Genomic DNA, 26,100 nt, shown 5'->3' with positions numbered 1-26,100 from the left:
GGAACATATAGACATGGAGCACGCCTGAACAAATTAAAAAATACATATATCATACAAAGTATGTTCTTGATCACAAAGGCAGTAAAGTAGAAATAAAGAACAGAAAGATGGCTGGAAAACCCTCAAGTGTTTGGAAATGAAGCAACACAATCCTAAATAACTCATGGGTCAAGGATGAAGTCTCAAGAGATACTAAAAATGTTTTGAACTAAATGAAAGTGAAAATACAACTTATCAAAATTCTTGGGATGCAGTGAAAGCAGTGCTTAGAGGGAAATTTATAACATTAAGTGCATATATTAGAAAAGAATAAAGATCTAAAATCTATTATATAAGCTCCCACCTTAGAAAATGAGAGAAAGAAGAGCAATTTTAAGGCTAAAGCAAGCAGAAAAAATAAAATAAAATTTTGAGTGGGAAGCATTGAAATTGAAAACAGGAAATCAATAGGCAAAATGAGTGAATGAAATGAATGAAAAGCTGAACTTCAGTTAATAAAATTGTATCGTTATTGGTTCAATAGTTGTGACAAATGTAATATGTTAATAATAGAGGAAATTGGGCATGGGGCATGTGTATCTCTGAATACTTTTTACTTTCTTTGTAATTTTTCTGTAAATCCAAAACTGTTACAAAAATTGTTTCTTTAAAAAATTAAATATCTAGCTTGAGAAGGTGACCTCATTACCAAGCAAGCTGGCAGAACCTGCTTTTTTGAAGAGCTGTAAGAAAACACATATATTTGGGATGGTGCAGCTCAGACTGGGCCAAGGCTCTCAGGCAAGGCATATTTGAGGTTTCTTGAGTACGAAATTGTGTAAGATCTCTAAGCAGTCACCTCCCATCCATTTCCAAATGCAGCAGGGTATAAATAAGTCGGTAGCATTTAAAAGATCCGGTGTAAAAGGATACAAAAGCAAGGACATAGAGAAAAGACAGAAAGGTTATCTCTGGAAATAGTATTTAAAAAGTGAAAGTTCAGCATGACCGTAGACTTGCAAAAACTGCTTAGGTTAACTGCTGGCTTTTTTTTTTTAAGTAATTTTGAAAGAAAGATAAGAGGAACACGTACCTCATAAAATCAGCCTTAGAAAAAAATGAGGTATTATATTGATATTTCTTCTAATTTTGGTTTAAGGAATAGGGACACCCCAATGAAGAGGAACTTAAACAAGATAGAAAGCTTATTTCATTCTCTTATCAAATTTGGAGGCAGATTGACCAGGGTTTGATTTCCTCATTTGTAAAATTGATGATAACAGAACCTGGTTCTTGGGCTGTTTCATGATTATTATCATCATCATTTTAACTATTACCCAGACTTTGAATGGGGAATAGATTGGACATAAATGTGAGGGACAAAAGCAAGTTTTAAGACCTGGGACAGAACTTAACTCTCAGCAGGACTGGATTTATACCCCATTCTGCCCCGGGATACTGGTTAAGGGATGAGTACGATAGTTTGGGGAGGTGACTCAGGAAGGTATCACAAGTGCCCGCAGCTCTAAGGTAGAAGGCAGACCACTGATTAATTTTCCTATTTCGACTTCATCTTTCTTACAATTTGTGGTATATCTTTGAGATTCAGGCCACTGGCTGTATGTCAGTCTTGGTTTTCAGTGTATTATGACTTTTTACCGATGTCAGTGTTTGCAGAGATTTTTTTTTTTTTTTTGGTTTTTTTTTTTTTTAAACATCTTTATTGAAGTATAATTGCTTCACAATGGTGTGTTAGTTTCTGCTTTATAACAAAGTGAATCAGCTACAGATATACACACGTTCCCATATCTCCTCCCTCCTGCATCTCCCTCCCTCCCACCCTCCCCATCCCACCCCCCCAGGCGGTCACAAAGCACCGTGCTGATCTCCTTGTGCTATGCGGCTGCTTCCCACTAGCTATCTATTTTACATTTGGTAGTGTATATATGTCCATGACACTCTCTCACCCTGTCACATCTCAACTCTCCCCCTCCCCATATCCTCAAGTCCATTCTTTAGTAGGTCTGTGTCTTTATTCCCATCTTGCCACCAGGTTCTTCATGACCTTTTTTTTTTTCCCCTTAGATTCCATATATATGTGTTAGCATACTGTATTTGTTTTTCTCTTTCTGACTTACTTCACTCTATATGACAGACTCTAACTCCATCCACCTCATTACAAATACCTCCATTTCATTTCTTTTTATGGCTGAGTAATATTCCATTGTATATATGTGCCACATCTTCTTTATCCATTCATCCGATGATGGACACTTAGGTTGCTTCCATGTCCTGGCTATTGTAAGTAGAGCTGCAATGAACATTTTGGTACATGACTCTTTTTGAATTATGGTTTTCTCAGGGTATATGCCCAGTAGTGGGATTGCTGGGTCGTATGGTAGTTCTATTTGTAGTTTTTTAAGGAACCTCCATACTGTTCTCCATAATGGCTGTATCAATTTACATTCCCACCAACAGTGCAAGAGTGTTCCCTTTTCTCCACACCCTCTCCAGCATTTATTGTTTCTAGATTTTTTGATGATGGCCATTCTGACCGGTGTGAGATGATACCTCATTGTAGTTTTGATTTGCATTTCTCTAATGATTAATGATGTTGAGCATTCTTTCATGTGTCTGTTGGCCATCTGTATATCTTCTTTGGAGAAATGTCTGTTTAGGTCTTCTGCCCATTTTTGGATTGGGTTGTTTGTTTTTTTGTTATTGAGCTGCATGAGCTGCTTGTAAATCTTGGAGATTAATCCTTTGTCAGTTGCTTCATTTGCAAATATTTTCTCCCATTCTGAGGGTTGTCTTTTTGTCTTGTTTATGGTTTCCTTTGCTGTGCAAAAGCTTTTAAGTTTCATTAGGTCCCATTTGTTTATTTTTGTTTTTATTTCCATTTCTCTAGGAGGTGGGTCAAAAAGGATCTTGCTGTGATGTATGTCATAGAGTGTTCTGCCTATGTTTTCCTCTAAGAGTTTGATAGTGTCTGGCTTTACACTTAGGTCTTTAATCCATTTTGAGTTTATTTTTGTGTATGGTGTCAGGGAGTGTTCTAATTTCATACTTTTACATGTACCTGTCCACTTTTCCCAGCACCACTTATTGAAGAGGCTGTCTTTTCTCCACTGTATATGCTTGCCTCCTTTATCGAAGATAAGGTGACCATATGTGCATGGGTTTATCTCTGGGCTTTCTATCCTGTTCCATTGATCTATATTTCTGTTTTTGTGCCAGTACCAAACTGTCTTGATTACTGTAGCTTTGTAATATAGTCTGAAGTCAGGGAGCCTGATTCCTCCAGCTCCATTTTTCGTTCTCAAGATTGCTTTGGCTATTCGGGGTCTTTTGTGTCTCCATACAAATTGTGAAATTTTTTGTTCTAGTTCTGTGAAAAATGCCTGTGGTAGTTTGATAGGGATTGCATTGAATCTGTAGATTGCTTTGGGTAGTAGAGTCATTTTCACAATGTTGATTCTTCCAATCCAAGAACATGGTATATCTCTCCATCTATTTGTATCATCTTTAATTTCTTTCATCAGTGTCCTATAATTTTCTGCATACAGGTTTTTTGTCTCCTTAGGTAGGTTTATTCCTAGATATTTTATTCTTTTTGTTGCAATGGTAAATGGGAGTGTTTTCTTAATTTCACTGCAGAGATTTTTAATGAAAACTTTTGCAGTAACTGCACTAGGAGTTGCTCTCTGGATGCCCATTTTAATTTGAAGTTCACTTTTATAGCCCCTAAAATGATGCCTTGCTGTAGTTGTTAAAGGGCTCCTAACACTATAAAATCTGTTGATGTGGTATGTTTCTTAATCTTCCAGCAAACATTGGAATAAGTGCTCCTTTCCTGATGCCAAGTCAGAGAGCATTTGAATAGAGAATAATCTGTAGGAGTTTTAGTAGATTATATCCAGGGGGTCTTGAGAAGTGGGAAACAATGGAAGAGTTCAGGAAACAAAATTTCATGACCAGTATCCACCAGCTAAAGCTAAGCTATATCAGATGGGATTGCTTTTCTTAGGAAGATAACAGCCCATGTGTCTTCAGATATCTCATTTACATTGCATGCCACTTGCTTTGAAACATTATTTTCATATTCATACATCTTTGATTTTCTTATTCTACTAGTATCCCTGTCCTAGTTTCTGGATGTGTCATTGGTCAAAAAGCGTTGACATCGCACAAGTGTTCAGGCCAGAGATCATCTTCACTTTACAGGTAAGGAAATGCATGGAAAGAAGTTCAAAGTCAAGTTTATACTGTGAGTCAGTGGCAGAGACAGGGTCCAGTCTAGATCTACCTGACTCCAAAGCTGGTGCTTTCTCTCTCACAACAACTTCCTTCCCAAAGTGCTGCTGTATTTTGGCTTTCAATATGAGGGGCTTATGTTTCTCTTTATGATAAGCTAGCAACTTTATAGCATTCTTTGCACAATTAGCAATTTGATAGCTAAAAACAGGGATGTTAAAAAAATCTATAATGGTTTTCCTAAGAGAATGGGGCGTAAGATGTTCATTTACAAGGCTCTCTCAGCCAACATATGTGTTGTGTATGTATGTGTTTGTTTGTATATTTAGACACACATGCATGTACACAACATCCACAAAACTCCCTTTCAAAAAAGTACCAAAGTGCTTTTTAATTGACAACATATAGAAATATACAGCTTATTGCTTATAAAAGAAATAAAACTCTTAAACCCACTACAGAAAAATGGAAAGAGTTTAAGGTAATTCCAGCCTTTTCATAATTGCAACCAATAGCCATGCAATGATTTTATTCACCATTCCATGTCTCCTGTTATTTAAATAGTAACTTGTCTAATATAGTTAGACTAAACTCACACACCATCACCATACGCTAACAACCTAGAAATCAATATGATGAGCTCCAGCCTGACAAGTCCTCAAATATAAGACTTTGAGTTATGCACAAGTTATGCACTTTGAGTTATGCACAATAATACATTTTCTATTGTATTAATGCTTTAAAACTTAGAACATTAACATTTCATTAAATTCAATGTAAGAAATGCATACTTTAAGAAAAGCTTCCACTTTGGCATGAATTTTGTTGAAGAAAATGTCAGAGGCGTCATACTCAGAGGGAATTATAAACAGCATGAAGCTGAAACTAAAAATAGGTTTTTAGAAAAAGTTTATTCCCTGTGGCATAGATTTTTTTTCTCCCTATAACCAATTGCTATATGGAAATTAGATTCCCCTCCATTCTAGCAACCCCCAAGGAATAAGATCATCCTTCCAACAGGGAATGGAACTAGGAAAGATAAAGTCACTCTGACTTCTGATATTCTATTTTTCTGCTGCTTTCTGTACCTGCCATTACTAGTTTGGCAAAATATTCTCTCTTTGAGGTTTTAATTTTCCTTATTGGTTGTTGCAATTCTCAAGAAAGTGAAAAGACTATGAGCCTGGACACAAATTTGGAAAAAGTCCCAGTCTTCACAAAGAAAAAAATCACGAGACACTTAATAAAATGCTTAGTGGGTTGTTTGCATGTAGAGTATTTTAAAATACCACCTAATAGCCCCTGAACAGCATTGTTACAAACTCTTATGTATCAGAGCATAGTTACTATGCTTTGCAACTCTTTTGAACAACTAAAATAAAATATTCCAACCATTAAAACTATATTTTTCCTTTTAGTCCCTTGACCTGGAATTAATACAGAATCTCCATTCAGGAGGGCCTTAACTTCACTCTTTGGGATATTCCTTCTGTTCCAACATACAGCACTAGTAGATAAAGTATAAAATGGAAAGGTAAAAAGACATAGTTATTATACTCAAAAAAAAAAAAAAATTGATGTAGACTAGGAACCAGCAAGAGGTGGGAGAGCTGAAGACCCAGGTCTGTGGCTCTGGAACCTGGCAGAGAGAACGGGCAGTTTGACTCTGATAAAGTAAGTTGATCCATAGAAGACAGAGGGCAGAGTTAGTTCATTGCTGAAGCAAAGGCTGATGTGGATCCCCTGCCTCTGAAATATAATTCAGAATTTCTGCTGCTGACTGTTACTTGACACTAGGGTTTCTGTGCCACTGCAGACCTAGAGAGGGAGGATATACACACACTCACGAGTAGGAGCTGCTTAAAGCCGCCGAGCTGCTCAGTGACTGAACCGTCTTCTCTCCAGCGGCACCTCCTGGCGATGAACTGGTTCTGCCTTGGGGCCCAGCAATGGCCAAACCACCGGACAGTGTGAGGTGAGCCCACTGAGAGAGTGAAAACAGAAACAAAAGCAACATCCAAAAAGCCTACAAACGAAATATTCAGAATGCATCTAGCAATATAATGCCAAGAAAGACAACTGGCAAAATCATGAGGTAAAAGTGGTTAGAATAAATTAAAAATAATAGAACTTTCTGAAAAGAAGACTTTAAAATAAATATTTTAAGATACTTAAAGAGAAAATGAAGGGAGACATATTGCTCAGAATGAAAAAGTAGAAGCAAAAGTAAAATATTATGAAACAAAATAAGCATAAGTGAACCAAGAATAGATGGCTATGAAATATAACTAAATAAAAAGATTAGAAATGAAAAATGTAGTCATAAATATACCTTAAGAAATGGGATAAACTACTGAACATAATGGAAGAAAAAACTTATTTAGTGGAAATATTCACCCAGAAATAGCAATTAACTTGAAAAGCACCCCCATATCCTTATTGGAAGGTACAGAGAAAGAAAATGAGGGGATGGTGGAGAAATTATATTTAAAGAGATTAGCTAAGGCTTTCCCAGAATTGAAAGTAAATCTAAGTTTTTAAATGAAAAGGGTATTCTAAGTACCAAGGATGATGAGTAAAAATAGATTGAAACAAGATATATTATAGTAAAACTCTCTAAGCAAATTTAAAAATTACTGGGGAGAAAGATTATCACATGTTCATGATTTTTTATTATCATCAGTTTATCAGCAAAGATAGATGCATAGAGACAGGAGAATAGTATCTTAAATGTCCTAAAGGCAAATAATTATCAGCCTAGACTTTTATACTAAGAGAATGATGGATATACTAAGGTTAAGAATTTACTACAGGGCTTCCCTGGTGGCACAGTGGTTAAGAATCCGCCTACCAATGCAGGGGACACGGGTTCGAGCCCTGGTCCGGGAAAATCCGACATGCCGTGGAGCAATTAAGCCTGTGCACCACAACTACTGAGCCTGTGTGCCACAACTACTGAAGCCCACGTGCCTAGAGCCCATGCTCTGTAACAGGAGAGGCCACCACAATGAGAAGCCTGTGCACCTCAACAAAGAGTAGACCCCGCTCGCCGCAGCTAGAGAAAGCCCACGCGCAACAACGAAGACCCAGTGCAGCCAAAAATAAATAAATAAAATAAATTAAAAAAAAAAGAATTTACTACACACATCCTCTCAACTAAAAAAACAAAGAAACTATAAAAAAATGTACTTCAGCATGAAGAACATTGAACCCAGAGAAGAGGCATTGGAAGACAAGGAATAACTGTAAGTATGGAAACAGGTATAATATTTTGGTGAGAGTATTACTGACTATAAAAATAAAATTATATCTCTAAGCAACAAGAAAATGAAAGGGCAGGAAAGAGGAAATAAAGAAGCAAATAAAAAGGGTGGTGAGCAGAAAAACGAGGCAAAGAAAGAAAGAAAATAAGAAAGTAGAAACAATTGCAGCTATATAAATAACTCCAAAGGTAAGCAGATTAAACTCACCTTTTAAAATGGCTGAAGTGATCAGATTGGATAAAGAAACAAAATCTAGCTGTATTTTGCTTACAAAAAGCGTACTTCAGAAATTTCAAACAAAAGGTTGTATAGTTATGCAAGATGTGAATACCGGGGGAGGCTGATTGGAGTGTATGGGACCTCCCTGTATATTTTTTGTGTGTTGTTGCAAATTTCTGTGAATATGTAATTATTTCAAAGAAAAAAGTTATATACTATTAAAAAAAAGGGATGGAGAAAAGATATACCATTCAAATAGAAACCTAAAGAAAGAAGTATAACAAATGAAGTTACCTATGAAACAGAAACAGACTCACAGACATAGAGAACAGAGTTGTGGTTGGTAGGGAGCAGTAGATTGGGAGTTTGGGATTAGCAGATGCAAACTATTATATAGAGGATGGATAAACAATAAGGTCCTACTGTAGAGCACAGGGAACTGTATTCCATATCCTGTGATACACCATAATGGAAAAGAATATAAAAAAGAATATATATATATGTATAACTAAATCACTTTGCTGTACAGCAGAAATTAACACAACATTGTAAATCAACTATCCTTCAATAAAATTTAAAAAAAAGAAAAGTGTAACAATATTAATACCATGCAAAATCAAATATAGGGCAAAAAATAATAGGGATTAATAAGGATCAATTGCTAATAACTGAAGGAAAAATCCATTGAGCAAATATAATATTTATGAGTTTGATTATACCTATAACAAAACCCAGACTTCTATGAAGGGAAGTCTGATAGAATTACCTGGAGACGTGGACAAAACCACAGCCATAGTCGTAGATTTTAATGTCTATGATTTTAATGTATCTCTATCAGAAGCCAATAAATTAGATCAAAAATTAGTAAGGATCAGAAGATATACAGGACTTCCCTTGTGGCACAGTGGTTAAGAATCCGCCTGCCAAGCAGTGGTTGAGAATCTGCCTGCCAATGCAGCGGACGCAGGTTCGAGCCCTGGTCTGGGAGGATCCCACATGCCGCGGAGCGGCTGGGCCCGTGGGCCACAATCACTGAGCCTGCGCGTCTGGAGCCTGTGCTCCGCAACAAGAGAGGCCGCGATAATGAGAGGCCCGCGCACCGCAATGAAGAGTGGCCCCCGCTTGCCACAACTAGAGAAAGCCCTCGCACAGAAACGAAGACCCAACACAGCCATAAATGAATGAATAAATAAATAAATAAAATTAAAAAAAAATAAAGATGCCCAATGGTACCCTGGTAGTTGTTTAAAAAAAAAAAAAAAAAAAAAAAAGAATCCGCCTGCCAATGCAGGGGACATGGGTTCGAGCGCTGGCCTGGGAAGGTCCCACATGCCGCAGAGCAACTAAGCCTGTGTGTCACAACTACTGAGCCTGAATGCCACAACGACTGAAGCCGAGTGCCTAGAGCCCATGCTCTGCAACAAGAGAAGCCACCGCAAGGAGAAGCCCATGCACCACAACGAAGAATAGACCCTGCTCACTGCAACTAGAGAAAACCTGAGTGCAGCAGCGAAGACCCAATGCAGCCAAAAATAAATAAATTTATATATAAAAAAAAGAACATATACAAAATAAACTAGCTTTATCTAATAGATATCTAGAACTCTGCCTCCAACAAAAATTATACAGGACATTTCAAAAATTAACCACTTACTGGATCACTGAGAATTTTCAGCAGATGTCAGTTAATATGATATGGTGTGCTCTCATTGTAACTCAGTAACATGAGAAATCAACAATAAAATCACTTTTTAAAATACCCAATCCTAAAAACTGCATTAAAAAGCTGCAATCCTAAAAACTTCCTCCAAAAGAATTCCCAAGAGAAGATTAGAAAATATTTAGAACTGAATAATAAAGTATGGTATATCAAAACTTGTGGAATTCAAATATCTACATTTAGAAGTAAATTTATATTCTGAAATACATTCATTAAAAAAAGAAGAAGGATTGAAAAGTAAGAGGTTATCTCAAGAGCTAGATAAATAAACAAGGTAAGTATTAGAAGAGAAATAAAGGCAGGAGTAGAAATGAATGAGATATAAAACAAGAAATGATAGTGTCAAAAAACTAGAACTGGATCAAGTAAAAGAAAGAGAACAAAGAAAAACATCAGGAATTTAGAAATCATGAGTAGGTATTTTGAGGAATTTCATACCAATAAATTTGAAAAATTACACATTTGTAATTATCTCAAAAATGATATGCATTAAAATTAGCTCAAGAAAAAGAGAAAAACTCAAAAAATTGATAAGCATTTTAAATGCGCTGATATCAGTGCCTCCCTTAGTGGTGTCATATATGAGTTTCAAATCCAAGGTCATGATGGCAGATGCTGAGAATTGTAGGTAGTTATTTGAGATTCAGACATTTCACACATGGATAATTCTGTGTAGTTTATTCCCCAGGAGAGAAGTAGAGCTATTCATTTAAAGATGGTTAATTATAGTCTCTGTTTATCCTGGGGAGTCTAGCTTCTTATAAATAATACGGAAGCAAGAATTTTTTGGTAAGTAATCTTTGTCTGCAGTATTGATTATCTCCTTAGGGAGAGACTCTCAGCTTTGGAATATCTGGATCTAAAGTTTCGCATTCTTCACCCCAAAAGCACTCACTGGTGTAGAAAAGACCATCCTAGGCACCAGCTCCCAGCACTGCAGGGTGATGGTCACCGCAAGGTTGCACGGAGCTAGAACAGACTGGTTCTCAGGACCAATCTCACCGTGCTGGGCTTCCTTGCTCACTCAGTCATTGCCTGGAGAACAGACTTCAGTCAACCCTTCCGTCTAGGGAGATCACATAATTTATTATCTGAACCTGGACATATAGTAAATTGCATGTCAGGGTGAGAGATATAAATGGGAACAGTCTTGGGAAAATGGGGTGTATCATCACCCTAATCATGACCTACACTGTCCAGAACATCTCCCCATAAATCTAACTTGATTCTCTGTACCCTCATCCTCACCCATGTCCATATTATTCACTATGCGCTCCAGGTCTGCAATCAGCAGATCCTCATACATTCCATCTCTTTGATAAACGTTTTTTCACTTCCTGAATTCACCTGAAACCTGGCTCCTCCCTGTGAAATGTCTTCGCCCTTCAAATCTCTCAAGTGGAGACTAGTTTTGCTCTAATACTCCTTGCTTCTCAAGGTGAGACTCTGAGACTCAAAGCTTTCCTTTTTGCTTCTCACTGCCATTTCCAAGCCATTTCTCCACCTTTCTTGGAAGCGGGGGGGGGGGGGGGGGGGGTGTTTCACCTGCACTTTTGAGGCTTAGGCTACCTGACTTGGAAATCTCTTCCCTCTTTATTGCTGTCACCTGGCAACATCTCTGCCCCTCCTCCTCCTCCCTTGGGAATCAGTTCCTGGCTGTCAACTTTTATCTCCAAATCAATTCCTGTCATAATGACAAGGAACTTCAAACATCAATGTGACTGATCTGGTATTTGATGATATGATGTACTTATTGTTAGTTGTTTTAAATGTGATGATGTAGAGTGGATATGTTTTTAAAAAGAGTCCTTATTTTTTACAGATGCATTCTGATATATTTACAGATATCAAGATGTGGTGTTTGGATTTGCTTCCAATGATAAAAGAAGATTGGCCATGAGTTGATAATTGTTGAAGGTGGGTGATGTATACATGGAGGTTTATTATACCCTTCTCTTTGCTTTTGTATATGTTGAAAGTTTTCCGTAATAAAACATTAAATAAAATATCTGTAAGTGTCCCAGCCAACACCATGGTCTCTCAGGTCCTTGATTTCTACTCCACTTGAACCACTCAGTGTCATGGTCATACTTAACCTTGCCAACACAAATTACTGTAAGCAGATAGAGTAGGGGTCCCCAGAGAAAGAGAACCAGGCGTGGCTTTCTTGAAATAAGAGAAACCATTTTGGTCCTAAGCCATCTTGTGATCTAAGCCTGGCTACAATGCTTGTCCTCTAACAGGTCTCAGTAATTAATGATCTTAAGGGAACAAGAGAATGCAGAAGCAAACTGTTATCAGGCAAGAAAAATAACAACAGCAAAGATAATAAATCAGTTGTAAAGACTCCCAGTTCGGTGGTAAAGATTAGCCTGAAGTGCTCTACCATCAGATCAACTGGAACCTAAGGAATGATGAGGTTGACCTTTTCTGACCCTCGTGACTTCAGTCAATTAAAGCTTGGACTCTGTTGACCTTTGCCCTAATTCTATGCTGAATTCTCCATTTGAAGCCCCGTCATGAATATGCATGTACCCTTGGCTTAAAATTTTACCAATTTTGCTTTCGGAGAGACACTGCTTTGAGAAAGATCCCTGGTGTTCTCCTTACTTGATGAAAGTAATAAATCCTTCTTCTGATCTTTGGCTTGGTTGTACCTTTTGGCTCTCCACCCACCAAGAAGTAAACCCAGTTTTCTGGTACATTACCACCTCCAAAATCATTTCTAGCCTTTCACCCTCACACTATAAACGCCTGTATTTCAAGCCCACTTATTCTAGCATTCCAGCATTCTCAGTCTCATTAAGATCTCCATCCATTGACATGACAGCAACTTTCTCACTTATCTCCCAGCCCATTTCTGCATTCACTTCCCTCCTTGTCTGTCTTGAATGACATTATGGAAAATCCTTGCAATGTCCTCAACTCCTTGCTTTTTCAGCTTTCTGACTTATCTGGCTAACAAAATCCTAACACTGGCTGCAATTTACCATCTGTCGTCTGTCATCCTTGGGCTAGCACTTGAGCAAAGTCAGCCCCAAATGGGCTGACGGATTTCTCTTTAAATTCATGTTTACAACATTCAAACACACTTAACGCTGTCCAGGAATCTACCAACATTTTTCTAATAAGGCTGTCTACTCACTGAAATGACTAATTCAACAGCCTCTCCTCTTTGATTAAACCTCCATATTCTCCTGCCCACCCATTTCAGCTGACAAACTCCCTCAGGTTTCACTGAAATGACAAAATCCATCTGAGAGAAATGTCCTTACCTTCTCATTACCAAATCTTCAAAACTCCTACTTCTGCATTGGCTTCCTCTTCCTACCTATTTCTTCTTCCTTTCAAAGGCCAGTTTGGCCCAATGCACTTAGAACATTTTGCCTTCTCAAGGATTTAGATCCTTTGATGAACTCTCCTCTCTCTACATTATTAATCTACCAGTTCAAAGCTGTCTCTCTGAAGATTCTATTCATTTCTCTGAAAATCTATCATACAACCCAAGAGTTGGCATTCAGCTGGTACATATTGGTATAATGTACTAGTTGTTAAAGTATTCATGTAGTGGTTGTTAAATAACCACTGCTTTGAGCCCTCACTACTGCCATGGCTTTGTTTCCACTAGGTTTCAAGCCCCGACCTAGAAGCAAGATCTAAGCTAGCACAAATCAAACAAAATTTGCATATGAATCATCTGGAGGTCTCATTAAAATGTAGATTATGCTTTAGTAGGTCTGGGGTGGTGCCTGCAATTTTGCATATCTCAAAAACTCCAAGGTGATGCATCATTCTTTGACTAGCAAGGCTTTCGAGCTTTTTAGAAGCCAAGTAACAAGCTTCTATGTGGTAGAGGTATAAGCAAGGATGATGTTAAAAATACCAAGTACAGCAGAAGGGGTATAGGTCATATTTCTGGAGCAGGGCCCCAGGGCCCTCTGCTGGGTCATTTAGTTGCCAGATTATGAAGTGGTCCAGAACTGTCCAGTGGCAGTAGTGTGGACTTAAGGTAGTGTGGTTTTTAAATAACTGGTACTTGAATATTTTAGCAACTAGTACATTGCACCAGTATGTACCAGCTGAATGCCCACCCTTATATCATATCATACATTTTAAAAGAAATGAATAGAACCTTCAGAGAGACAGTTTTGAGCTCAAATTAAGAACATTCTTATAATGCCAACCAAAGATGAAGTGGGTGGAGCAAAAAGGAAATTCCTATCTCTGAAGGGGTTTAATCCCAGGGAGTAAAAGTGTTTAGCTGAGAAGATGTAGAAGATTGGTTGGACTAGGTAATTTAAGATTCCTTCAAACCCTGGATTCTATAAATCCTGCTCCAGTAGACAGCCATTATTCTTCTAGTATCACCTTTAAATTTTTAAAAAATAAACGCATGGACTTCAAATTGCAGTTTACTTTATATCATAGTTCATAGACTATCAGACTTTTTCAGAAAGAAAGATTTAAAAATAATTAATGGATTAGAAATACACATTCTTTTCCAATCTTTCTGTTTTCTAATTTTCTTTTTGTTGACTTATTGCACCTGACTGATACCTACGCAAATTTTGCAGGTTTGTAGGAAAGAAGTCAATGAACAAAAATCAATTGAATTTTTAAAGACTAGTGGAAAATAATTGGAAAATGAAGTTAAAATGAAGAATGCCATTTATAACAGCACCCAGAACATTATCCTAAAGGATAAGTTGAAAAAAACTTTGTGCAAGATTTATCTGTGTACTGAAGACTACAAAGTACTGCTGGAAGAAGACAGAAGTAAATGGAGAGGTACACCATGTCATTGGATTGGAAGATTCAATATTGTTAAGATAACAATTCTTCCCAAATTTATCTGTAGATCCAATGCGTCCTTAATCAAAATCCCTTAGACTTTTTTGTAGAAATTGATGAACTGATTCTACAATTTATGTGAATTGTGAATTTATGTGAAACGTCATTACAAAATACCTGGAATAGCCAGGACCATTTTGAACAAAGTTGGAAGATTTACATTACCCAATTTCCTGACATAAAATAAAATATTCACAACAATATAGTGTTGGAGTAAGGATCAATGAAGTAAAATAGAAAGTCCAAAAATAGACCGCTAACTTATGTGGTCCATTAATTTTTTTTAATTAAAAATTTTTTCTATTTATTTAATTTATTTATTTTTGGCTGCATTGGGTCGTCATTGCTGCGTGCGGGCTTTCTCTAGTTGCGGCGAGAGGGGGCTACTCTTCATTGTGCTGCGCAGGCTTCTCATTGCAGTGCCTTCTCTTGTTGCAGAGCATAGGCTCTAGGCCTGCAGGCTTCAGTAGTTGTGGTGCGTGGGCTCAGCAGTTGTGGTTTGTGGGCTCTAGAGTGCCGGCTCAGTAGTTGTGGTGCAAGGGCTTAGTTGCTCCGCAGCATGTGGGATCTTCCCGGACCAGGGCGTGAACCCATGTCCCCTGTGTTGGCAGGCGGATTCTTAACCACTGTGCCACCAGGGAAGCCCAGTCAATTAATTTTTGACAAAGTTGCTAAAATAATACTTGAGGAAAGGAGAGTCTTTTTGACAAATTGTTCTGGAACAATTGGGTATCTGTGTGAACAAAACTGATCCTCAACCCTTACAACACACCACACATGAAAATTAACTCTAAATAATTGATTAACTGAATATAAAAGTTAAAACTAAAAACACTTTGAAAAGAAAATAAAACTTCTAAAACAATCTTGGAGGTAAAGATTTACTAGGATACAAAAATTGCTAACCAAAAAAAAAAAAATGATAAAGTGAACTTAATAAAAATTAAAAGTATCTGTTCTTTGAACAACTGTGTTATAAGAAATGAAAAAGGCAAGCCACAGTCAGAGGTGGGGCGGGAATTGCAAAACATTTTTCTGATGGAGAACTTGTAACCAGAATATGCAAAAAACTCATACAACTCAGTGAAAAACGGACAAAAGATTTGAACAAACATTCCACTAAAGATATAAAAATGGCTAATATGCACATGAGAAGATGCTCAGTCTCACTAGTCACAAGATAAATGGAAATTAAAGCCATGTTGAGATACTACTGTATCTCCACTGTAATGGCTAAAATGAAAAAGAGTGACAATACCAAATTTTGATGAGGATATGCAGCACCTGGAACTTTTATACATTATTGGTGGGAATATAAAATAGCATGGTACACAAATCTACAGTAATCAAAACAATGTGGGGGCTTCCCTGGTGGCGCAGTGGTTGAGAATCTGCCTGCCAATGCAGGGGACATGGGTTCCAGCCCTGGTCTGGGAAGATCCCACATGCCATGGAGCAACTGGGCCCGTGAGCCACAACTGCTGAGCCTGCGCGTCTGGAGCCTGTGCTCCGCAACAAGAGAGGCCGCGATAGTGAGAGGCCCGCGCACCGTGATGAAGGGTGGCCCCCGCTTGCCGCAACTAGAGAAAGCCCACGCACAGAAACGAAGACCCAACACAGCCAAATAAATAAATAAATTAATTAATTAATTAAAAAAACAAAAAACAAAAAAAAACAATGTGGTACTGGCATAAACACAGACATATAGAACAATGGAACTGAATGGAAAATTCAGAAATATACCTTCACATAGATAGTCAAATGATTTTTCAGCAAGGGTGCCAAGACTGTTCAATAGGGAAAGGCAGTCTTCAACAAATGGTGCTGGGAAAACTGGATATCCACATGCAAATGAATATAGTTGGGACATTACCTCACACCATATACAAAATTAACTAAAAATGGATCAAAGCATAAGCATAAGAGCTAAAACTATAAAACACTTAGAAGAAAACAAGGGAAAAGTTTGACGACTTTGGATTTGGCAATGATTTCTTGTATATGACACTAAAAGCATAGGCAAAAAAGTAAAAATGGATAAATTGAACTAAATCAAAATTAAAAAAACTTCTTTATATCAAAGGACACAATCAACAGTGTGAAAAAAGCAACCTATTGGATGGAAGAAAATATTTTCAAATCATGTATCTGATAAGGGATTAATATCCAGAATATATAAAGAACTACAATTCAACAACAACAAAAAATATAACCCAATTAAAAATGGGCAAAGGACTTGAATAGGTATGTCTCTAAAAAAGATATATAAATGATCAACAAGCACATGAAAAGTTGCTCAACATCACTAATCATAAAGGAAATGCAAATAAATCAAAATCACAACGAGATACCACCTCACACGCATTAGGGTGGCTACTATCAAAAAACCAGAAAATAACAAGTATTGATGAGGATGTGAAGAAATTGAAACTCTTGTGCAGTGTTGGTGGGAATGTAAATTGGTACAGCCAATATGGAAAACAGCACGGTGGCTCATCAAAAAATTAAAAATATGTTTACCGTATGATCCTAGCAGTTCCGTTACTGGGTATATAGCCAAAAGAATTGAAATCAGGGTTTTTTGTTTTTTTTTTTTTAATTTTTAAAACATTTTAAATTAATTAATTAATGTATTTATTTTTTGGCTGTGCTGGGTCTTCGTTTCTGTGCGAGGGCTTTCTCTAGTTGCGGCAAACGGGGGCCACTCTTCATCGCGGTGCACGGGCCTCTCACTATCGCGGCCTCTCTTGTTGAGGAGCACAAGCTCCAGACGCGCAGGCTCAGTAATTGTGGCTCACGGGCCTAGTCGCTCCACAGCATGTGGGATCTTCCCAGACCAGAGCTCGAACCCGTGTCCCCTGCATTGGCAGGCAGATTCTCAACCACTGCGCCACCAAGGAAGCCCGAAATCAGGGTTTTGAAGAGATATTTGTACTCCATGTTCTTAGTTACATCATCACAATAGCAAAAAAGTAGAAGCAACCTAATCAACAGATGAATAGATAAACAAAATGTGTTATATAAATACAATGGAATATTATTCAGCCTTGAAAATGAAAGGAACATGGATGAAACTTGGGGACTTTATGCTAAGTGAAATAAGCCCGTCACAAAAAGACAAATACTGTATGATTCCACTTATAAGGGGTACCTAGAATAGTCAAATTCATAGAGACAGAAAGTAGAATGGTGGTTGCCAGGGGCTGGGGGAGGGGGGAATGAAGAGTTGCTATTTAATGGATATGGAGTTTCAGTTTTGCAAAGTGAATAGACTTCTGGAAACTGGTTGTACAACAATGTGAATGTACTTGACACTCCAGAACTTTATACACCTAATGATGATTAATATGGTAAATTGTAGGTTATGTGTATTTTACCATAATTAAAGAAAAGAAAAATTTAAAATATAGTATGGTACAATGACTTTGAAAACAATTTGGCACTTTCATATTAAGATAGACATACACTTTACATAAGATCTGGCAATTCCACTGCTACACTTTACCCAAGAGAAATGAAAACATGTCCTTAAGATGACTTGTACAGGAATGTTCACAGCAGCTTCATTAATAGCCCCAAACTGGAAAAGGCCCAGGTATCTGTCAACAAGTAAATAGATCAACAAATTGTGAAATTCACAACGAAATACTTACTAGTAATAAAAAGGACTGAATTATTGATACACATAATTTGGATGAATTTTTAAAACACTAGGCTGAGCCAAAGATGCCAGACCAAGAGAGTACTTACTATATGGTTCATTTATATGAATTTCTAGAACAGACAAGACTAATCTATAATAGTGGGAAGCAGATCAGACCAGAGAGAAGGGACAGAAAATTGATTGCAAAGGGACACAAGAAAACTGTTCAGGGTGATGGAAATGTCCAGTATCTTTTTAAAAAAATTTATTTTATTGAAGTATAGTTGATTTACAATATTATGCTAATTTCTACTGTACAGCAAAGTGATTCAGTTATACATATATATATATATGCTTTTTCATATTCTTTTCCATTATGGTTTATCACAGTATATTGAATATAGTTCCCTGTGTGCTATACAGTAGGATATGTTGTTTATCCATTCTATATATAATAGTTTGAATTGGCTAATCCCAAACTCCCAATCCACCCCTCCCCTACCCCCTCCCTCTTGGCAACCACAAGTCTGTTCTCTATGAAAACGTCCTATATCTTAATTGTGTTGGTGGCCACATGTGCAATTAGTATTGGAGGAAGCAGGTAACGCTCTTTCTCCGTCAAGTAAGTGAAAATCGGTTCCCCAGATTCTGATAAAGTCAATGAGAGAGTGTAAGAAATTTTCTTCCATTTTCTCTTAAATGCTTGGCGTTTTGTAAGAATGTTGATTTGTTCCCTGACATTTTCAGTGAGGTGCCTGAAGATCTCCCAAGGAAGCAATTCACAAATGTGAAACTTCAGGGTTTGTGTACTGTTTTCCTGGGTATTTTTTGCTGTCATTTACCCTGAATCATGTTGTAATGGTCCAGCACGATGCCCATGTTCTCAGTAATCCTTATGTCCTTTTCCCCTTGTCTTCTCATCCACTCCAAACCTTGGATTCCTGCCCCTATCTTCAGTTGAGCTTCTTAGTCCAGGGTGACACCAAGGCTGACATAACTCATTACCAAATCCAAGTCCGTTGAAAATTCCCATTGTCTTGCTTAAAGTTCATCCTTCCGCGGCTCAGAAAAGTTTTAATTCATCTCTTCTGATTCCTTACCACAATCCATGCAGCGATTGTGTCAGGCATCCTTTCTCTCCCGCTTCTCAAAGCTTTCTGCCAGTGACTTTGCTTCCAGTGTTACTGAGATGATGAGGCCACCAAATGGGACTCCCTCGGTTACACGTGTTCAATCCTCCCCTTTTTTGCTTCTGCAGTTCCAGCTTTGCCAGCAACCTAGCCCTAGGTAGAGACCCCTTTCTCTGCATTCACTCCTGGCGCCAGAGTTGTCAGTGGGATCCAGTCCACATTTATGCTGTTCATTGTCATCAAGGTTTTTATTCCTTTTAAAAAAATCTTATTCCATACAAAGATATTTCAGAACTTTTACACAAAGCCACTGCTTCATTTACCAGTTGCACCTATTACCACAACAATTGCGCCAGTTTTCCTGCCCACCAGCAATATGTGAGAGGGAGTCTCACTGTACCCAGCAGTGCTATATTAGTCCGTTCAGGCTGCTGTGACAGACTAGCATAGACTGGGTGGCTTATAAACAACAGAAATTTATTTCTCACAGTTCTGGAGGCTGGAAGTCCAAGGTCAGGATGCCAGCATGGTCAGGCTCTGGTAAGAACCCTCTTTAGGGTTGCAGACTGCCTGACTTCTCACTGTGTCCTCATATGTCAGAAAGAAGGCAAGAAAGCTCTCTGGGGTCCCTTTTATAAGAGCACTAATCCCATTCGTGAGGGCTCCACCCTCACGATCTAAATACCTCCCAAATACCCCTGCCTGACTTCTCACTGTGTCCTCATATGTCAGAAAGAAGGCAAGAAAGCTGTCTGGGGTCCCTTTTATAAGAGCACTAATCCCATTCATGAGGGCTCCACCCTCGCGATCTAAATACCTCCCAAATACCCCTTCTCCTAATATCATCATATTGGGGGTTAGGATTTCAACATATTAATTTCAGGGGGACACAAACATTCGGTTCATTGTAAGTATTCAGAAAGACAGTAAAGCCTGGTGGTAAGAGCCTGGGCAGGGAGCCCAGCTATTGGGGATGGAGTCTGGCTAAGCCAATTACTAGCCACATGACCTTGGTTAAATTACTACATTTCTGTGTCTCAGTTTCTTCAACTGTAAAATGAGGATAATAATAGTACTACTAATATTGAATTGTTGCAAGAATTAAATGATTGGCAGATGCAAAGCTATATAATACTGTCTAATAAGTGCTACATTCACACATTAAATCTGTGCCCAGTGATTTCTGTTGTGGATGTCTTTGACAATTAATAATGTTGAATATATAATCACATGTTTTTTTGTCATATTTTTTTCTTTTAGGAAATGCCTGTTCAATCCTTTGCCAAATTGTAATGGCCCATCAATATTTTCTCATTGATTTTAAGCTCTTGATGAACTAAGACTCTTAACTGTTTGTATTTTTCTTTGTTTTATTATTTGAAAACTTCTTTTCAGTCTGCTATTTGCTTATCAATTTGTTTATTCCATCTTATATTCTTCTATGCCTAGAAAATTCTTTCTCATTATTATATCAAAGTTTTTACTTCCTGTATTTTCTTCTTTTCCCTACCTCCAATCTGAACTCTATTTCAGCAACTAATATAAAGTGCTTTCAGCTCTTTGGAGGAGGGTAGCAGTCTGAAGAGTGCTCATTACTTGGTTTTGGGATTGTTTAACAAATAACGGTAATGTTTCTAAAGAGAGAACTTGGAACTACACCTGTAAATCAAAGAATTTGTTATCCAGTCTCCTTAAAGATGAGGATATTACTAGAGAAGTACCATAATTGTCTGAAAAATACGTACATTTAAAAAGCCACATACAATGAATGTTAAAAAAGAAGCCTACTTCCTATGATCAAATACTGCTTTATGTAAACTTCTTTGGGGAAATCAGCCTCTAGGAACTGTTGCTCTTGGTGCCTTTGCTTCTCTTACCATTTGTAAAGCTGAGTTGAGTGGAGCTTCTGTGTGATGTCTTATCTGTCTGATAGGAGCTTCCTCATTACCTCCCTGGCCCTGTTGCAGACCAGTGCCTGGAGACAGACATATCATACACCATTTCTTCTAAGCTCTTGCTGTAGGTTGTCTCTAGGAAGTAATGAAATTCCTGAATGTTCTCAATGGGCAGGGTCCAGACCTGCAGCCCCTTGCCTTGAGCCCTCAGCAGCTGGCAGTGGAGTAGAAGCCATTATTCAAGAAATCTGGAAGGAGTTCATCTGTGCTTGGGATCGTTTGACTTTTGCAAGATTTGCTAGAGTTAGCTAAGATGTTTTTATCTGAAAATCCTTTCTGTCTTATAATTCTGCTTCCTGAAGACTCTAAAAATAGCAAACACTGACAAATTGTGTTTTTGTTGTGGTCTACTTTCTTTTAATCAGCTAAAGAGTATTTTGGGCTTCACCTGAGACTGTAGCTTTGCAGCTTTGTTCTCTAGAGCTGTTTCATCCTGGTGTTTGGGATATTCTTCTGGCCTTTAGATACGAATCCTATTCTTTTTTTTTTAGAAATTCACGTTCTTTTATTTATTTATTTATTTATGACTGTGTTGAGTCTTCGTTTCTGTGCAAGGGCTTTCTCTAGTTGCGGCAAGTGGGGACCACTCTTCATCGCGGTGCGCGGGCCTCTCACCATCGCGGCCTCCCTTGTTGCAGAGCACAGGCTCCAGACACGCAGGCTCAGCAATTGTGGCTCACGGGCCCAGCCGCTCCGCGGCATGTGGGATCTTCCCAGACCAGGGCTCGAACCCGTGTCCCCTGCATTGGCAGGCAGACTCCCAACCACTGCGCCACCAGGGAAGCCCACGAATCCTATTCTTAAACTGCTTTATCATGACAGGTGTTCATTTTGCCCAGGTTTAGTCAGTTTAAGCGAATAACAGGCAGAAATGCTGCTGTCTTCAAAGAGAAATATTAGAGCAGAATGAGAAGGAGGAAAGCCACCTTGCCAGAGCCTTTTTAATAAAAGTATTCTTTTGTGTGACTGTGAGTTGCTGGGTGACCTTGAGAGAGAACTGAGTGCAGAATAGATTATTCAGAGGTGACCTTGGTTTTCAAATTAATAATCAATTAGTTAAAGAAACATACTCAAAACCCTTGCTCTTAGTAATCTTTAGATTACAAATCTCATTATTCTACTTATAAGTATAGTAAACTCTAACAATCACTCTTAAAATTGTTAAGAGTGGTACACATAAATTGTGTAGTGGGTAGGATAGTGTCCCCTCCAAATTCATGTCCACTTAGAACCTCAGAATGTGACTTTATTTGGGAAATAGGATTTTTGCAGTTGATATTTAGGTAAGGATCAAGATGAGGTCATACTGGATTAGGGCTGGCCCTAAATACAATGAGAGTGTCCTTATTAGAGACAGAAAATACACAGAGAATAGGGTCATATGAAGACGGAGGCAGAGATTGGAGGGATGCTGCCACAAGCCAGGGAAAGCCAGGAGCCACCAGAAGCTTAAAGAGGCAGGAAGGATTATTTCCTAGAAAGTTTGGAAGGAATGTGGCCCTGCTGATATCTTAATCTCAGGCTTCTAGCCCTCAGAACTGGGAAACAATAAATTTCTGTTGTTTTATGCCATATGATGTGTGGTCATTTGTTACAGAAGCCATAGAAACTAATACAGAGGTTTGATCCTTGGTTTCATTTACAAACTTAAACTCCTTTCAGCAGCTTAAACCACAGTTTACATATTTGATTACCTTTTAAGATACTTCAGTTATCAAATAAACCTCAAACATACTTAAATTCTTATAACTCTCATAATGGACTTGGAGGGCATTATGTTAAGTGAACTAACAGAGAAAGACAGAGAAAGACAAATACTGTATGTTATCACTTACATGTGGAATCTAAAAAATACAACAAACCAGTGAATGTAACAAAAAAGTAGCAGACTCATGGATATGAAGAACAAACTAGTGGTTACCAGTGGGGAGAGGGAAGGGGGGAGGGGCAACATAGGGGTAGGGGATTAAGAGGTACAAACCTTTAAGTATAAAATAAGCTACAAGGGGGTCTTCCTCGGTGGTGCAGTGGTTAAGAATCCGCCTGCCAATGCAGAGGACACAGGTTTGAGCCCTGGTCTGGGAAGATCCCACATGCTGCGGAGCAGCTAAGCCCGTGCACCATAACTACTGAGCCTGAGCCCGAGAGCCACAGCTACTGAACTCATGTGCTGTGACTACTGAAGCCCGCACGCCTACAGCCCGTGCTCCGCAACAAGAGAAGCCACCACAATGAGAAGCCTGTGCACCACAATGAAGAGTAGCCCCGACTCACTGCAACTAGAGAGAGCTCGCACATGAAGACCTAATGCAGCCAAAAATAAAAGTAAATAAATAATAAATAAATAAATAAAGCTCCAAGAATATATTGTACAACATGGGGAATATAGCCAATAATTTATAACTATAAATGGAGTAAAACTTTTAAAAATTGTGAATTACTATATTGTACACCTGTAACATATTATATTATTGTACATCAACTATCCTTCAATAAAAAATAAAGTTTATTAATATGGTCTATCCTAAACCTTTGTATAACTTCAATGTCATAAGTTCAGTAAGAATTTTTCTCATTCCTTTCTATTAAAATCATGAGTTAAGATCAATTAATCAATGATATGTTTTAAGTTGATATCATAGGCTGAATTGTTTTTGTAATAGGCCAAGTTCTCTTAAGCATGACAGGTTTTAAGTACCAAATATTATGTGTATTTTTCTTAAGCACAATACAAAGGACGTTAATACTATGTGCTTGATTCTCTGAAACATCTCTAGACCTAATTCTAAAGTTTTCCAGAAAACAGCTGGTTGAGGTGGCATAACAAGTGGAAATGTTGCCTAGGATGACAACTGGATTGATTCTTCCCCATCCCAGCTGCTAAGCCAAGCACAGCCACTGTATCATGGTTCCAAAGTTAGAGAAGAGAGTTATCATTTCCCTGGTGTATTAGGGTTTTCCAGAGGAAAAGAACCAATAGCATATACCTATATATCTATATCTATAAACATGTATTATATATATATATATATATATTTATTATGAGGAATTGGCTCATGCAATTATGAAGGGTAAGTCTCAGAATTCACCATGTGCAAACCGGAGAACGAGAAGAGCTGATGCTATAGTTCAATTTACATCCAAAAACCTGAGTACCAGGAGAGCCAATGGTGTTAAGTCTCAGTCCAAGGCAGAGAAGACTGATGTCTGAGCTCAAGCACTCTGGCTGAAAAGGGATAAATTCTCCCTTCCTCTGTCTTTTGTCTTTTCAGATGCTAGTGGATTGGAAGATGGCCACCCATACCAAGAAGGGCAATATAATTTACAGATTCAAATGCTTAGCTCATCTGGAAACACCCTCACAGACAGACCCAGCAACAATGTTTAGTCAGTTCTCTGAGCATCCCTGATCCAGTCAAGTTGACATAAAGTAAACGGTGACACCTGAGATTGCCTGATATCCTTATCTTTTCCTTCCATCTACGGATAAAAGATTGCAGCTCAGACCCAGGACAGTACTTTACTTAATTGAATTTTACATTTCTTTGCTGCATAATATACTTAAATGTTTTTCCAGCTAGATCCAAAACACTTTGAACTTGAGGGAATTCCTCATCCTCTTCCTAATTTCCTTATCTTGTAAGGTCCCAACTCCTACTAGATACTAAAATGACATCAAACTGGATATTGGATATTCCCTCATGGCCTTGTTGGATAATATGGTCTCAACTCCTAAGATCATTCTAGTGCCACTGGAAAAGAAAAGCATTAGAAAATGTTCAGAAGCAATAAACTTTAGCAGGTGCTACAGAACTAATCTAGAGTGAAGGAAACACAAGAGAAGGAAAAGACTTACAATAACAAAGCCAAAACAATTAAGAAAATCGTAATAGGAACACACATATTGATAACTACCTTAAATGTAAATGGATTAAATGCTCCAACCAAAAGACATAGACTGGCTGAATGGACACAAAAACAAGACCTGTACATATGCTGTCTAAAAGAGACCCACTTCAGACCTAGGGACACATACAGATTGAAAGTGAGGGGATGGAAAAAGATATTCCACGTAAATGGAAATCAAAAGAAAGCTGGAGTAGAAATTCTCATATCAGACAAAATAGACTTTAAAGTAAAGACTATTACAAGAGACAAAGAAGGACACTACATAATGATAAAGGGACCAATCCAAGAAGAAGATATAACAATTGTAAATATTTATGCACCCAACATAGGAGCACCTCAATACTTAAGGCAAATGCTAACAGCCATGAAAGGGGAAATCAACAGTAACACAATCATAGTAGGGGACTTTAACACCCCACTTTCACCAATAGAGAGATAATCCAAAAGGAAAATAAATAAGGAAACACAAGCTTTAAACAAGATGGACTTAATTGATATTTATAGGACATTCCATCCAAAAACAACAGAACACACTTTCTTCTCAAGTGCTAATGGAACATTCTCCAGGACAGATCATATCTTGGATCACAAATCAAGCCGGGGTAAATTTAAGAATATTGAAATTATATCAAGTATCTTTTCCGACCACAGTGCTGTGAGACTAGATACCAATTACAGGAAAAATCTGAAAAAATACAAACACATGGAGGCTAAACAATAAACTACTAAATAACCAAGAGATCACTGAAGAAATCAAAAAGGAAAGCAAAAAAGACCTAGAAAAAAATGACAATGAAAACGCAACGACCCAAAACCTATGGGATGCAGCAAAAGCAGTTCTAAGAGGGAAGTTTAAAGCAATAAAATCTTACCTCAAGAAACAAGAAACATCTCACATAAACAAACTAACCTTACACCTAAAGCAATTAAAGAAAGAAGAACAAAAAACCCCCAAAGTTAGCAGAAGGAAAGAAATCATAAAGATCAGATAAGAAATAACTGAAAAAGAAACGAAGGAAACAATAGCTAAGATCAATAAAACTAAAAGCTGGTTCTTTGAGAAGATAACAAAACTGATAAACCACTAGCCAGACTCATAAAAAAAATGGAGAAGACTCAAATCAATAGAATTAGAAATGAAAAAGTAGAAGTAACAACTGACACTGCAGAAATACAA

This window comes from Balaenoptera borealis (genome assembly GCF_965194805.1).
Source record: "Balaenoptera borealis genome assembly, chromosome: 5".
Classification (NCBI taxonomy): domain Eukaryota; kingdom Metazoa; phylum Chordata; class Mammalia; order Artiodactyla; family Balaenopteridae; genus Balaenoptera; species Balaenoptera borealis.
Note: the sequence above shows the minus strand (reverse complement) of the source record.